Genomic DNA, 16,895 nt, shown 5'->3' with positions numbered 1-16,895 from the left:
CGAACACCACTGCACTGCCATAAACCCTGAAACACCAGCCCCAGCACGATCCCCTACACTGCCTGAACACCACTGCACTGCCCTAAACCCTGAAACACCAGCCCCAGTACGACCCCCTACACTGCACGAACATCACTGCACTGCCCTAAACCCTGAAACACCAGCCCCAGCACGACCACCTACACTGCCCGAACACCACCAACATGACTTTAATTTTGCTTAATACTCTGGCAGAGGTGCACTCGCTGATGCTGACTTCATGGACCATAATGCTTTGGGGTAACACGCTGGTAGGACGAGCAGTGTGCGACCAATTGAATTTGTGTTAATATTCAGGCTCCCTTGAGCCGGTGCGGCTGACGAGCTCATGGATACGCACCTGAGTGCCACGAGCGGTACTGGACCTGAGAACAATTTTTGGCAGCCTACGCAGCAACCCTACACACATGCCTATTCCCTGCTGACGAGAGGTAATAACCTCGAAACACGTGTCCAGGGATGGCCAACGTGACTTTAATTTTGCTTAATACTCTGGAAGAGGTGCACTCGCTGATTCTGACTTCATGGACCATAATGCTTTGGGGTAACACGCTGGTAGGACGAGCAGTGTGCGACCAATTGGATTTAAGGCCCCCAATACTGCCCAAACTCCACTGCACTACCCTAAACCCTGAAACACCACCCCCAGCAAGAACCCTACACTGCCCGAACAACACTGCACTGCCCTAAACCCTGAAACACCACCCCAGCAAGACCCCCTACACTGCCCGAACACCACTGCACTAACCTATGCCCTTAAACACCACCCCCAGCAAGACCCCCTACACTAACCGAAAACCACTGCCCTAAACCCTGAAACACCACTCCCAGCAATACCCCCAACACTGCCTGAACACCACTGCTCTGCCCTAAACCCTGAAACACCAACCCCAGCACGACCCCCAACACTGCCCGAACAACACTGCACTGCCCTAAACCCTGAAACACCGATCCCCTACACTGCCCGAACACCACTGCACTGACATAAACCCTGAAACACCACCCCCAACAAGACCCCCCACACTACCCAAACACCACTGCACTGCCCTAAACCCTGAAACACCACCCCCAGGAAGACCCCCTACACTGCTTGAACACCATTGCCCTAAACACTGAAACACCACCCCCAGCAAGACCCCCTCCACTGCCCGAACACCACTGCACTGCCCTAAACCCTGAAATACCACCCCCAGCTAGACCCCCTGCACTGCCCAAACACCACTGCCCTAAACCCTGAAACAACACCCCCTACACTACCCGGATACCACTACACTGCACTAAACCCTGAAACACAACACCCAGCACCACCCCCTGCACTGCTCGAACACCACTGCACTGCCCTAAACCCTGAAACACCACCCCCCTGCATGACCCCCTACACTACACAAAAACCACTGCACTGCCCAAAAACCCTGAAACACTACCCCCAGGAAGACCCCCTACACTGCCTGAACACCATTGCCCTAAACACTGAAACACCACCCCCAGCAAGACCCCCGCCACTGCCCGAACACCACTGCACTGCCCTAAACCCTGAAATACCACCCCCAGCTAGACCCCCTACTCTGCCCAAACACCACTGCCCTAAACCCTGAAACAACACCCCCTACACTACCCGGATACCACTACACTGCACTAAACCCTGAAACACAACACCCAGCACGACCCCCTGCACTGCCCGAACACCACTGCACTGCCCTAAACCCTGAAACACCACCCCCCTGCATGACCCCCTACACTACCCGAAAACCACTGCACTGCCCGAAAACCCTGAAACACTACCCCCAGCACGACCCCCTACACTGCCCAAACACAGCTTACCTAAACGCTGAAATACCACTCCCAGAAAGACCCCCTACACTGCCCGAACACCTCTCCACAACTCTAAACCCTGAAACACCACCCCCAACAAGACCACCTAAGCTGCCCGAACACCACTGCCCTAAACCCTGAAACAGCACCCCCAGCAAGACCACCTACACTGCCCGAAAACAACTGCACTGCCCTAAACCCTGAAACACCAGCCCCAGCACGACCCCCTACACTGCCCGAACACCACTGCACTGCCCTAGACCTTGAAACACCAGTCCAAGCACGACCTCCTAGACTGCCCGAACACCACTACAATGCCCTAAACTCTAAAACACCACCCCCGGCATGATCCCCTACACTGCCCGAACGCCACTGCACTGCCCTAAACTCTGAAACACCACCCCCAGCACGACCACCTACACTGCCCGAACACCACTGCACTGCCCTAAATCCTGAAACACCAGCCCCAACATGATCCCCTACACTGCCCGAACACCAATGCACTGCCTTAAACCCTGAAACACCAGTTCCAGCTGACCCCCTACACTGCCCGACCACCACTGCACTGGCATATACACTGAAACACCAGCCCCAGCAAGACCCTCTACACTGCCTGAACACAACTACACTGCCCTAAACCCTGAAACACCAGTCCCAGCATGACCCCCTACACTGCCTGAACACCACTACACTGCCCTAAACCCTGAAACACCAGCCCCAGCATGACCCCCTACAGTGCTCGAACAGCACTGCACTGCTCTAAACCCTGAAACACCGACCCCCTACACTGCCCGAACACCACTGCACAGACCTGAACTCTGAAACACCACCCCCAGCAAGACCCCCAACACTGCCCGAACATCACTGCACTGCCCTAAACCCAGAAACACCACCCCCAGCAAGACCCCCTACACTGCCTGAACACCACTGCACTGCCCTAAACCCTCAAACAACACCCCCAGCACGACCCGCAATACTGCCTGAACAGCACTGCACTATCCTAAACCCTGAAACGCCACCCCCTGCACGACCCCCTACACTTCGCAAACACCTCTGCACTGCCCTAAACCCTGAAACACCAGCCCATCACGATCCCTACAATGCACAAATATGACTGCACTGCCATAAACACTAAAACACCAACCCCAGCACGTCCCCCTACACTGCCCGAACACCAATCATCTGCCCTAAACCCTGAAACACCAGCACCAGCATGACCCCCTACATAACCCGAACACCACTGCTCTGCCCTAAACCCTGAAACACCACCCCCAGTACGACCCCCTGCACTGCCCGAACACCACTGTACTGCCCTAAACCCTGAAATACCAGCCCCAGCACGACCCCCTACACTGCCCGAACACCACTGCACTGCCCTAAACCCTGAAACACCAGCCCCAGCACGACCACCTACACTGCCCGAACACAACTGCACTGCCCTAAACCCTGAAACACCAGCCCCATCATGATCCCCTACACTCCCCGAGCACCACTGCACTGCCCTAAACCCTGAAACAACTGCCCCAGCACGACCCCCTACACTGCACGAACATCACTGCACTGCCCTAAACCCTAAAACACCAGCCCCAGCATGACCCCCTACACGGTCCGAACTCCACTGCACTGCCCTAAACCCTAAAACACCAGCCCCAGCATGACCCCTCACACTGCTGAACACCACTGCACTGCCTTAAACCCTGAAACACCACAACCAGCACGACTCCCTACACTGCCCGAACACCACTGCCCTGCCCTAAACCCTAAAAACTCACCCCCCTGCACAACCTCCTACACAGCCCGAATACTACTGCACTTCCCTAAATCCTGGCTCACCCACCCCCTACACTGCCCAAACACCACTTTTCTTCCCTAAACCCTGAAACACCACCCCCAGAAAGACCCCGTACACTGCCCGAACACCACTGCACTGCCCTAAACCCTGATACACCGAGCCCCTACACTGCCCGAACACCACTTTTCTGCCCTAAACCCTGAAACACCACCCAAGCAAGACCTGCTAAACTGCCCGAACACCACTGCACTAACCTATGCCCTTAAACATCACCCTCAGCAAGACCCCCTACACTACCCGAACACCACTGCCCTAAACCCTGAAACACAACCTCCAGCAAGACCCCCAAAACTGCCCGAACACCACTGCACTGCCCTAAATCCTGAAACACCACCCCCAGCACGACTACCTACACTGTCCGAACACCACTGCTCTGCCCTAAACCCTGAAACCCCAACCCCAGCACGACCCCCATCACTGCCCGAACAACAATGACCTGCCTTAAACCCTGAAACACCGACCCCATACAGTGCCTGAAAACAACTGCACTGACCTAAACCTTGAAACACCACCCGCAACAAGACCCCTTACACTGCCCAAACACCACTGCACTGCCCTAAACCCTGAAACACTACCCCAGTAAGACCCCCTACACTGCCCGAACATCACTGCACTGCCCTAAACCCTGAAACCCCACCCCCAGCTAGACCCCCTACACTGCCCAAACACCACTGCCCTAATCCCTGAAACACCACCCCCAGCAAGACCACCTACACTGCCCGAAAACAACTGCACTGGCCCCAAACCCTGAAACACCAGCCCCAGCACGACCCCTACACTTCCCGAACACCACTGCACTGACCTAAACCTTAAAACCCCAGTCCCAGCACGACCTCCTAGACTGCCCAAACACCACTACACTGCCCTAAACCCTAAAACACCACCCCCGGCATGATCCCCTACACTGCCCGAACGCCACTGCACTGCCCTAAACTCTGAAACACCACCCCCAGCACGACCACCTACACAGTCCGAATACCACTGCACTGCCCTAAACCCTGAAACACCAACCCCAGGAAGACCCCCTAAACTGCCTGAACACCAATGCACTGCCTTAAACCCTGAAACACTAGTTCCAGCCGACCCCCTACACTGCCCGAACACCACTGCACTGGCCTATACACTGAAACACCAGCCCCAGCAAGACCCTCTACACTGCCTGAACACAACTGCACTGCCCTAAACCCTGAAACACCAGTCCCAGCATGACCCCCTACACTGCCTGAACACCACTGCACTGCCCTAAACCCTGAAACACCAACCCCCTACACTGCCCGAACACCACTGCATAGACCTAAACCCTGAAACACCACCCCCAGCAAGACCCCCAACACTGCCTGAACACCACTGCACTGCCCTAAACCCTGAAACACCACCCCCAGCAAGACCCTCTACACTGCCTGAACACCACTGCACTGCCCTAAACCCTGAAACACCACCCCCAGCACGACCCGCAACGCTGCCTGAACACCACTGCACTATCCTAAACCCTGAAACACCACCCCCTGCACAACCCCCTACACTGCTCAAACACCTCTGCACTGCCCTAAACCCTGAAACACCACCCCATCACGATCCCTAAAATGCACAAATATGACTGCACTGCCCTAAACCCTAATACACCACCCCCAGCACGTCCCCCTACACTGCCCGAACACCAATCATCTGCCCTAAACCCTGAAACACCAGCACCAGCATGACCCCCTACATTACCCGTACACCACTGCTCTTCCCTAAACCCTGAAACACCACCCCCAGCACGACCCCCTGCACTGCCAGAACACCACTGCACTGCCATAAACCCTACAACACCAGCCCCGGCACGACCCCCTACACTGCCCGAACACCACTGCACTGCCCTAAACCCTGAAACACCAGCCCCAGCACGACCACCTACACTGCCCGAATACCACTGCACTGCCCTAAACCCTGAAACACCAGTCCCAGCACGATCCCCTACACTGCCCGAACACCACTGCACTGCCCTAACCCTGGAACACCACCCCAGGAAGACGCCCTACACTGCCCGAACACCACTGCACTGCCCTAAACCCTGAAACACCACCCCCAGCTAGACCCCCTACACTGCCCGAACACCACTGCACAGACCTAAACCCTGAAACACCACCCCCAGCAAGATCCCCAACACTGCCCGAACACCACTGCACTGCCCTAAACCCTGAAACACCACCCCCAGCAAGACCCCCTACACTGCCTGAACACCACTGCACTGCCATAAACCCTGAAACAGCACCCCCAGCACGACCCCCTACACTGCCCGAACACCTCTGCACTGCCCTAAACCCTGAAACACTACCCCTTCACGATCCCTACATTGCACAAATATGACTGCACTGCCCTAAACCCTTAAACACCACCCCCAGCACGTCCCCCTACACTGCGTGAACACCAATCATCTGCCCTAAACCCTGAAACACCAGCACCAGCATGACCCCCTACATAACCCGTACACCACTGCTCTTCCCTAAACCCTGAAACACCACCCCCAGCACGACCCCCTGCACTGCCAGAACACCACTGCACTGCCCTAAACCCTACAACACCAGCCCCGGCATGACCCCCTACACTGCCCGAACACCACTGCACTGCCTTAAACCCTGAAACATCAGCCCCAGCACGACCACCTACACTGCCCGAATACCACTGCACTGCCCTAAACCCTGAAACACCAGCCCCAGCACGACCCCCTACACTGCCCGAACACCTCTGCACTGCCCTAAACCCTGAAACACTACCCCATCATGATCCCTACAATGCACAAATATGACTGCACTGCCCTAAACCCTAAAACACCACCCCCAGGACGTCCCCCTACACTGCCCGAACACCAATCATCTGCCCTAAACCCTGAAACACCAGCGCCAGCATGACCCCCTACATTACCCGTACACCACTGCTCTTCCCTAAACCCTGAAACACCACCCCCAGCACGACCCCCTGCACTGCCAGAACACCACTGCACTGCCATAAACCCTACAACACCAGCCCCGGCACGACCCCCTACACTGCCCGAACACCACTGCACTGCCCTAAACCCTGAAACACCAGCCCCAGCACGACCACCTACACTGCCCGAATACCACTGCACTGCCCTAAACCCTGAAACACCAGTCCGAGCACGATCCCCTACACTGCCCGAACACCACTGCACTGCCCTAACCCTGGAACACCACCCCAGGAAGACGCCCTACACTGCCCGAACACCACTGCACTGCCCTAAACCCTGAAACACCACCCCCAGCTAGACCCCCTACACTGCCCGAACACCACTGCACAGACCTAAACCCTGAAACACTGTAGGAAGGTGGATATCTGACTATGGTTACCCCCAAATTTTTGCCTAGTGTCTAGCTGGTTTTTCGACTTAGTTGGCCTGAGATCCTGCCATTCAGGATCTCAGCCTGGCTGTTCTCTCTTTAAAATGGACTCCATGTACCCTAGGTACATACCCAATTGGTTGGATCACCCTGTCAGCCCCTGTACCAGTGTACACTAGGTACCCAGGGCATTGGTGTACCCAAGGCCTGCCAAGGGCTGAAGCATGTATTATGCCACCCCAGGCTTGGCCTAACAATTTGACACAACTGGCTGATCATTCAGCTGGGGTAAGTTGGTGTAATCACCTCTTACTTAGGTGTAGTATACCTATACCTAACCTTAAATGGGACACCTGGTAACCTATAAGTCACTCCTATGGCAGGCCTTAACAATCCTGAAGGCAGAGTGCTTGGTTCCATGTGAGATGGTGCTCTGGCATGAGCTGAGCCTGTCTGCAGTGGTCGGAACAACTTCCTTCTACTGTTTCCAGATATCGTCATACCATATACTCTTAAGTGCATTATGAACCTCGCGGTTAAATGCTATCTTTGGTTTGGCTTTATCAAAACAAGTCGAGTAAGGTGTCATACGAATTGGAATACTAACCCCTCGCCAATTCTGGCGACGGGGTTAGCATTCCACCCTTCTAGAGGGACACGACATGTACAGTACCTGAAACCCGGGTAAAATCAGACATAGCCTCAGCTCCACAAAATGGATGCTGCCACCACAGACACAAGTCTGCCCTCCTGCTGCTGGGAGTCCTTCCAGCTTGGGAGGTGTGGACAAAGGGTTTCCTGCCAGGGGAGGTGCATGCACCACCCCAGACAGGATTTTGTGTATTGGTCAGGTAGGGCTTGAAAGAAACCAGACATGCCTGTGGCTCACAAGGAGCCTCGGTGCATATGCCTGTTCAAACCGGTCCTGGGGCACACCAGTCCCGGGCCTGGGGCGAGCTGGACAAAGGATTGGCGGTGTAACCACCCCCCTTCCTGGTCCCACCCTTAGGGAGGGACCTAGCAGGTAGTCCGGCCCCTAGAATCCGCTTAAAGGTAGGAGCAGTGTCCTAAGACTTCAGACATCCTGGAATCAACTTAACACTAAGAAGAAGACGGGAACTTCGACGCTCTGCTGCACAGAGGACTGAAGCCAATCTCCCCTGTGGTCAGGGAGTGACCACCTTGCTAACGCAAGCACCATCCAGCGAATCAACGTCTGCTTTGCCGCCGCCTCCCGCCGGAGCCCGAGCCCAGAGACTGACAAGACCTGGACCTCCAGACCTCTCACCGCCCGATCCACAGTCCCTGAAAAGAGGAGACCCGTGGAGGCACCGAGACACGTGGAGCCAGCCATCTTGGAACGACTACGACAAGCTGACAAGTGCAACAACCGAGGCTCCCTCCAAGTTGTGCTTTGGGATCTGAGAAGCCCAACACCCGAGCAGCATCTGCACCAAAGGTGAGCCCTCCAGCATCTCCACGATCTGCGTGGGGCCCTTCTGCATTTTGCCACTCGACGCGCCTAACCGGTTGCTGGCCCGCTGGCTAGTAGCCATCTTGGCGACGAACTTCAAGAAATACACCGCTGGTCTGGTTGCTCCAGACTGGCCCTTGCTCCCCTCCAAAGGAGCAGTCTTTCTGACCTTGCTGGTCAGAACCATCAGCTTATTTCATCTCCTACAACAATTGCTTTTGCCAAGGCTTGTTTGCTTCGATCAAGTCGCCGACACCGCCGACAGCGAGAGCCTGCGTGGGACAGCTCGTGAACCGACTCCTGGATGTCGTCGACCTCCAGGGACCACGTGGCTGCAGAGACAAGCTACACCTTTCTTCCTGTTTGCACCCGACATTGCCTGGTACCCACCTGGTGCCACGCTGGTCACTGGCTAGTGACTGTGAACACTGTCCCCTCTGCTTACAGGTCTTCAACATCTCCGATCCACTCTTGGATCCACTGCATCTCTCCCGGACCGACCGCCTGCAGCATCTTTGTCTTCAAGCTCCACGGAACAGATAGAAGAAACCCGACGCACTTCGAGGCCTATGCACCCGCTTCCTGTGGGTGAGGTAAAGCTGGCACACCTGTGCCCAAGTGTAGTATTACATCTCTAGTGCCTGTGTTCCAAATCTTGAGTTCCTAGTCCATCTGGAAGATCCTCTTTGCAGTAACTTTGTACTTTTTACGCACCCATTGAAACCTATGGGAGCACGCGTGTGACTATTTGCTCTGCACACGCCACCCGTGGACCTCCTGGTCACTAACTGACGTTAGCTCCTTGTAGGCCCAGCGATTCTAGAGGCCCTAGGCCTTTTCCCTTTTCTGTTCATGGTACTTATACCACTATTTTAGTATATGGTTTGAGTGGCCACCAGGGCCTATCCATATAACGTGCAACTTCTGTGTATTCTGTGATAATCTTGTTTGACGATTTGTGCTCCTGTGCTCATAAAGAGACTAGGGGTTACTTTGAGAAATAAATACATATATATTTTGAATATATATCTGTGTGGTGTCCTTTCATTGGTATAAAAGGGGGTTACATTTGGTAAAACAGCTGGCTTAACACGCTTCACGAGTTTAGCCTCAAAGACTGCTTAGCCTACGCTACCACTAGGGCAGCTAGTCCGAAAAGGTTGACTTACAACCACACCATAAGGGTTGCTTGGCATGGTACAAGGTGATCACTTTAACTAGTGAGCATCATATACCAGGCCAACTTCTCACATTGGTGAGCAGCGGTTGGATTTGAGCTTGCTGTGTTTTACCATTGTAATCTCTTGGTTACCAATTGAAAGATCACATAGGTACCTGTAGGTACATATAAAACAAGATTAGATATACATAAGTTCTACTGAACTTAGTTGTTGTAGAGCAAAGGGAGTAGCACACCCTGACTACAACTACTAGATAGGTTTAGTAGGTAAACACAAGTGTAGGTAGATTGCAACACATCCACCCACACTTAAGAGCAATGGCCGGGGCAGAGGGGTCCACTGTACCCATCTCTGTTGAGAGTGACCCCCAGAGGGCACCATCCAGCTTTGCTACCCTTAATCAGAATGAGCTCAGGCATTTGGCAACTCTTAGAGGCCTTAAACAGCCCAAGAACCCAAACTCTGCTGAGCTCAGAGAGCTCTTACAGAATGATGAGAATCAGAGAGCACTCAAGAAAGCTTCCCAGTTAGCCCCCTTAGGGTCAGGAACAGGAGGCCCCCCTTCTGAAGATACTACAGAGGTACCCAGTTCCAATAGCCATCCCTTAGATGAGAACCATACTACAGGGGAGGAAAGTGGTGAGGATACAGAAAGTAGTGATGATGAAGGGAGAACTAGCCCAGTGCCAAGTATTATACTTGGCCCAGCTAAACTAAGGCTATTGGGGGCTGACAATGGGTTCACCCCATTGGATCTCCCCAGTGGACTTAACACAGGGCTTGGGAGGCAAAGGAATCACTCAGGTGACTCCAATGCTTCTCATGGCTCTAGAGGCTCTCAAGGTCACTCCAGGAAAAGGATGACCACCCCTCAGAGGAGGGAACATGAGGCCAGAATGCAGGAAGCCCAGCTGAGGATCAGGAAGCAGGAGCTAGAGGTAGCCCTGATGGAAGAAAAACTGAGGAAGGCTAGGCAACCTAGAGAGAGTGGGTCTATACCCACTGGTGGCAGCATTGTCCCTAAGGACAAAGATAGGGTCTTTGATAATAGGAACCTGTCTAAGGTTGTGCCCCCCTACAAAAGTGGGGATGACATCCACAAATGGATAACTGCTCTTGAGAGAGCCTGCAAAGTACAGCAGGTTCCTGAAGACCAGTGGGCAGCAATCCTCTGGCTCTCCTTTGAAGGAAGAGGCAGAGACAGACTCCTCACTGTTAGAGAAGAGGATGTCAGAAACTACAGAGTCCTGAAGAGTGTTCTGGTTGATGGGTTAGGCTTAACCACTGAACAGTACAGGTTAATGTTCAGAGACACCCAAAAGACACAGACTCAGGACTGGTCTGAATATGTTGAATGTGCCACTAAGGCTTTGGAGGGTTGGTTGCTGGGAAGTAAGGTATCTGATTATACAGGATTGTACAATTTGATGATGAGAGAACAGATTTTAAGTAACTGTCAAAACCAGCTCCTCCATCAACACCTGGTAGACTCAGATTTGACCTCTCCCCAAGAATTGGGAAAGAGGGCAGATAAATGGGTCAGGACCAGGATCCGGCCTAAGAATCAGGGTGGTGACCAAAAGAAAGATACCACCAAACCTCAAGAGAAGGGAGGGGATAAGGCAAAAGAGAAATCTTCCTCAGGGCCCCAAAACTCCACACAGGGTGGTGGGTCCCAAGCTCCCTCCTCTACCACAGGTAAAAAGCCTTACTGCCATGAGTGTAAAACTCCTGGGCATTGGAAAACTGACAGCAGTTGCCCAAGGGCTACAAACAAAACTGTTCCTCCAATTACTCCTGTCACACCACCTATTACTGTCAGCAGTAATCCCCCAGGTGGTGGGAGTGCCCCCAAAAATTTGGGTGGGTTTACTTGGGGAACACAGGGGGACCCTGGCTTAGCCAATTCCCCTGCAGCAGATACTCTTGTCTGTGATGGTGGCATGGGGTTTGCCAACTTCACTGCCTGTCCCAACACTTTGGGTAGGTACAGACAGGAGCCCTACATCAATGGTACAAAAGCTGAGGCCTACAGAGACACTGGAGCTAGCATCACAATGGAGGCCCATTGGCTAGTTCCCTCTGAGCAGCTTTTGCCTGGTTTCTCCTACCAGGTGACCAACATTGATGGCAAACAGAACAGTCATCCCATGGCAGAGGTATGTCTCAGCTGGGGAGGTGTCACTGGCCCTAAAAGGGTGGCAGTGTCCCCAACCTTGCCTGTAGACTGCTTACTGGGGAATGACTTAGAACTCTCAGCTTGGGCTGGAGTTGAACAAGACACCCATTCTAAAATGGTAGGCCTTTCACAAAAGGGTAGTGGGGTTGTGCCATTCACAACCCCTGTCCAAATAGATTTCCTCCCTGGAAAGGTTGGAAGGGCAGTGGTAGCCACAGCCCAGGCACAGACAGACTTCCCTGTAGAGACTGGCAGAGCTGTGACAGTCACAGCTCAAACACAAACTGAGTGCCTCCCTGAAAAGGTTGGCAAGGCTGTAATGGTCTCAGCCTATACTCAGACTGACATAGGTGTAGTGAAGCCTGAAACTATGGATCACTCCACACAAACAGAGAGTAGTGGGGAGGAAGAAAAGTCTCCCTCTCCCCAGACATTAGGAAAACGTCAGCCTCCTCAGGGAGCTGACCTCACCCCTTGTGAAGGAACTGCCCCAGAGGTAGCCAGGCCTGGCCTGGCAGAGCCTCTGATGTCAGTGGCCCCTTCCAAGGTGGGACCCAGTCTGGTGCAGGTAGCCTGCCTCTCTCTACCCTGCCTCAGTCAGCCCAGGGCTGCAGAGGTCAGGGAGGCCAGTGGACCCCAAGAGGGCCCCTGTCCACAAGAACCCCCCCATCAAAAGAATGAGGATTGCCTGGCTAGTAGCCCTAGTCAGGTGATGGGTAAAAACATTCCTGAGGGATCTCCTTTACAGGTAGTTAGGGACCTCCCCCAGAGGGATTCTGTTGGGTACAGGCAAACATGGGACCTTAGGGCCCCAGACCTGACCTGTCCCTCCAGTAAGCCCACAAAAGGGACCCAGCCTCCAGCTTTAGGTAGCCAGAGGCTGACCCTGAGAGCACAGTGCAACTCAGTTAAGGAAAGAAAGGCATCCATGGTGGAGGATGATTGGAGGAAGCTGAGGCCTCACTTTGAGGACACTCACTTCAGTACTCCATCTCAACACCAGCCTTTTACTTTGCCAAGACACACCAAAGGTAGAGATTCCCTATGGTGGAGACCCTCTGATACCCTTAGGGTGAGGGATTGCTTAGTGGACCATGAGACAGGGGGTAACCATGCCAGTGCTGGTTCCTCCTTATATGGCCACTTGGGCAATATAGGCTTACCTGGTCAAGGTCAGCCTTATCTCCCTTCGTTTGGGGGGGGGGTTGTGTAGGAAGGTGGATATCTGACTATGGTTACCCCCAAATTTTTGCCTAGTGTCTAGCTGGTTTTTCGACTTAGTTGGCCTGAGATCCTGCCATTCAGGATCTCAGCCTGGCTGTTCTCTCTTTAAAATGGACTCCATGTACCCTAGGTACATACCCAATTGGTTGGATCACCCTGTCAGCCCCTGTACCAGTGTACACTAGGTACCCAGGGCATTGGTGTACCCAAGGCCTGCCAAGGGCTGAAGCATGTATTATGCCACCCCAGGCTTGGCCTAACAATTTGACACAACTGGCTGATCATTCAGCTGGGGTAAGTTGGTGTAATCACCTCTTACTTAGGTGTAGTATACCTATACCTAACCTTAAATGGGACACCTGGTAACCTATAAGTCACTCCTATGGCAGGCCTTAACAATCCTGAAGGCAGAGTGCTTGGTTCCATGTGAGATGGTGCTCTGGCATGAGCTGAGCCTGTCTGCAGTGGTCGGAACAACTTCCTTCTACTGTTTCCAGATATCGTCATACCATATACTCTTAAGTGCATTATGAACCTCGCGGTTAAATGCTATCTTTGGTTTGGCTTTATCAAAACAAGTCGAGTAAGGTGTCATACGAATTGGAATACTAACCCCTCGCCAATTCTGGCGACGGGGTTAGCATTCCACCCTTCTAGAGGGACACGACATGTACAGTACCTGAAACCCGGGTAAAATCAGACATAGCCTCAGCTCCACAAAATGGATGCTGCCACCACAGACACAAGTCTGCCCTCCTGCTGCTGGGAGTCCTTCCAGCTTGGGAGGTGTGGACAAAGGGTTTCCTGCCAGGGGAGGTGCATGCACCACCCCAGACAGGATTTTGTGTATTGGTCAGGTAGGGCTTGAAAGAAACCAGACATGCCTGTGGCTCACAAGGAGCCTCGGTGCATATGCCAGTTCAAACCGGTCCTGGGGCACACCAGTCCCGGGCCTGGGGCGAGCTGGACAAAGGATTGGGGGTGTAACCACCCCCCTTCCTGGTCCCACCCTTAGGGAGGGACCTAGCAGGTAGTCCGGCCCCTAGAATCCGCTTAAAGGTAGGAGCTGTGTCCTAAGACTTCAGACATCCTGGAATCAACTTAACACTAAGAAGAAGACGGGAACTTCGACGCTCTGCTGCACAGAGGACTGAAGCCAATCTCCCCTGTGGTCAGGGAGTGACCACCTTGCTAACGCAAGCACCATCCAGCGAATCAACATCTGCTTTGCCGCCGCCTCCCGCCGGAGCCCGAGCCCAGAGACTGACAAGACCTGGACCTCCAGACCTCTCACCGCCCGATCCACAGTCCCTGAAAAGAGGAGACCCGTGGAGGCACCGAGACACGTGGAGCCAGCCATCTTGGAACGACTACGACAAGCTGACAAGTGCAACAACCGAGGCTCCCTCCAAGTTGTGCTTTGGGATCTGAGAAGCCCAACACCCGAGCAGCATCTGCACCAAATGTGAGCCCTCCAGCATCTCCACGATCTGCGTGGGGCCCTTCTGCATTTTGCCACTCGACGCGCCTAACCGGTTGCTGGCCCGCTGGCTAGTAGCCATCTTGGCGACGAACTTCAAGAAATACACCGCTGGTCTGGTTGCTCCAGACTGGCCCTTGCTCCCCTCCAAAGGAGCAGTCTTTCTGACCTTGCTGGTCAGAACCATCAGCTTATTTCATCTCCTACAACAATTGCTTTTGCCAAGGCTTGTTTGCTTCGATCAAGTCGCCGACACCGCCGACAGCGAGAGCCTGCGTGGGACAGCTCGTGAACCGACTCCTGGACGTCGTCGACCTCCAGGGACCACGTGGCTGCAGAGACAAGCTACACCTTTCTTCCTGTTTGCACCCGACATTGCCTGGTACCCACCTGGTGCCACGCTGGTCACTGGCTAGTGACTGTGAACACTGTCCCCTCTGCTTACAGGTCTTCAACATCTCCGATCCACTCTTGGATCCACTGCATCTCTCCCGGACCGACCGCCTGCAGCATCTTTGTCTTCAAGCTCCACGGAACAGATAGAAGAAACCCGACGCACTTCGAGGCCTATGCACCCGCTTCCTGTGGGTGAGGTAAAGCTGGCACACCTGTGCCCAAGTGTAGTATTACATCTCTAGTGCCTGTGTTCCAAATCTTGAGTTCCTAGTCCATCCGGAAGATCCTCTTTGCAGTAACTTTGTACTTTTTACGCACCCATTGAAACCTATGGGAGCACGCGTGTGACTATTTGCTCTGCACACGCCACCCGTGGACCTCCTGGTCACTAACTGACGTTAGCTCCTTGTAGGCCCAGCGATTCTAGAGGCCCTAGGCCTTTTCCCTTTTCTGTTCATGGTACTTATACCACTATTTTAGTATATGGTTTGAGTGGCCACCAGGGCCTATCCATATAACGTGCAACTTCTGTGTATTCTGTGATAATCTTGTTTGACGATTTGTGCTCCTGTGCTCATAAAGAGACTAGGGGTTACTTTGAGAAATAAATACATATATATTTTGAATATATATCTGTGTGGTGTCCTTTCATTGGTATAAAAGGGGGTTACATTTGGTAAAACAGCTGGCTTAACACGCTTCACGAGTTTAGCCTCAAAGACTGCTTAGCCTACGCTACCACTAGGGCAGCTAGTCCGAAAAGGTTGACTTACAACCACACCATAAGGGTTGCTTGGCATGGTACAAGGTGATCACTTTAACTAGTGAGCATCATATACCAGGCCAACTTCTCACAAACACCACCCCCAGCAAGATCCCCAACACTGCCCGAACACCACTGCACTGCCCTAAACCCTGAAACACCACCCCCAGCAAGACCCCCTACACTGCCTGAACACCACTGCACTGCCATAAACCCTGAAACAGCACCCCCAGCACGACCCCCTACACTGCTCGAACACCTCTGCACTGCCCTAAACCCTGAAACACTACCCCATCACCATCCCTACAATGCACAAATATGACTGCACTGCCCTAAACCCTTAAACACCACCCCCAGCACGTCCCCCTACACTGCGTGAACACCAATCATCTGCCCTAAACCCTGAAACACCAGCACCAGCATGACCCCCTACATAACCCGTACACCACTGCTCTTCCCTAAACCCTGAAACACCACCCCCAGCACGACCCCCTGCACTGCCAGAACACCACTGCACTGCCCTAAACCCTACAACACCAGCCCCGGCATGACCCCCTACACTGCCCGAACACCACTGCACTGCCTTAAACCCTGAAACATCAGCCCCAGCACGACCACCTACACTGCCCGAATACCACTGCACTGCCCTAAACCCTGAAACACCAGCCCCAGCACGATCCCCTACACTGCCCGAACACTACTGCACTGCCCTAACCCTGGAACACCAATCCCAGCACGACCACCTACTCTGCCCAAACACCAATGTACTGCCCTAAACCCTAAAAAACCACCCCCTGAACGACCCCCTACACAGCCCGAATACCACTGCACTTTCCTAAAACCTGAAACACCGACCTCCTACACTGCCCGAACACCACTTTTCTGCCCTAAACCCTGATACACCACCCCCATCAAGACTCCCTACACTGCCCGAACACCACTGCACTGCCCTAAACCCTGAAACACCGACTCCCTACACTGCCCGAACACCACTTTTAAGCCCTAAACCCTGAAACACCACCCCCAGCAAGACCCCTACACTGCACGAACAACACTGCACTGCCCTAAACCCTGTAACACCAACCCCAGCAAGACCCCCTACACTGCCCGAACACCACTGCACTGACCTATACCCTGAAACACCACCACCACAACGA

Source organism: Triturus cristatus, chromosome 1_1 (assembly GCF_964204655.1).
Source record: "Triturus cristatus chromosome 1_1, aTriCri1.1, whole genome shotgun sequence".
NCBI classification, from domain to species: Eukaryota; Metazoa; Chordata; class Amphibia; order Caudata; family Salamandridae; genus Triturus; species Triturus cristatus.
This window is presented reverse-complemented; position numbering follows the sequence as displayed.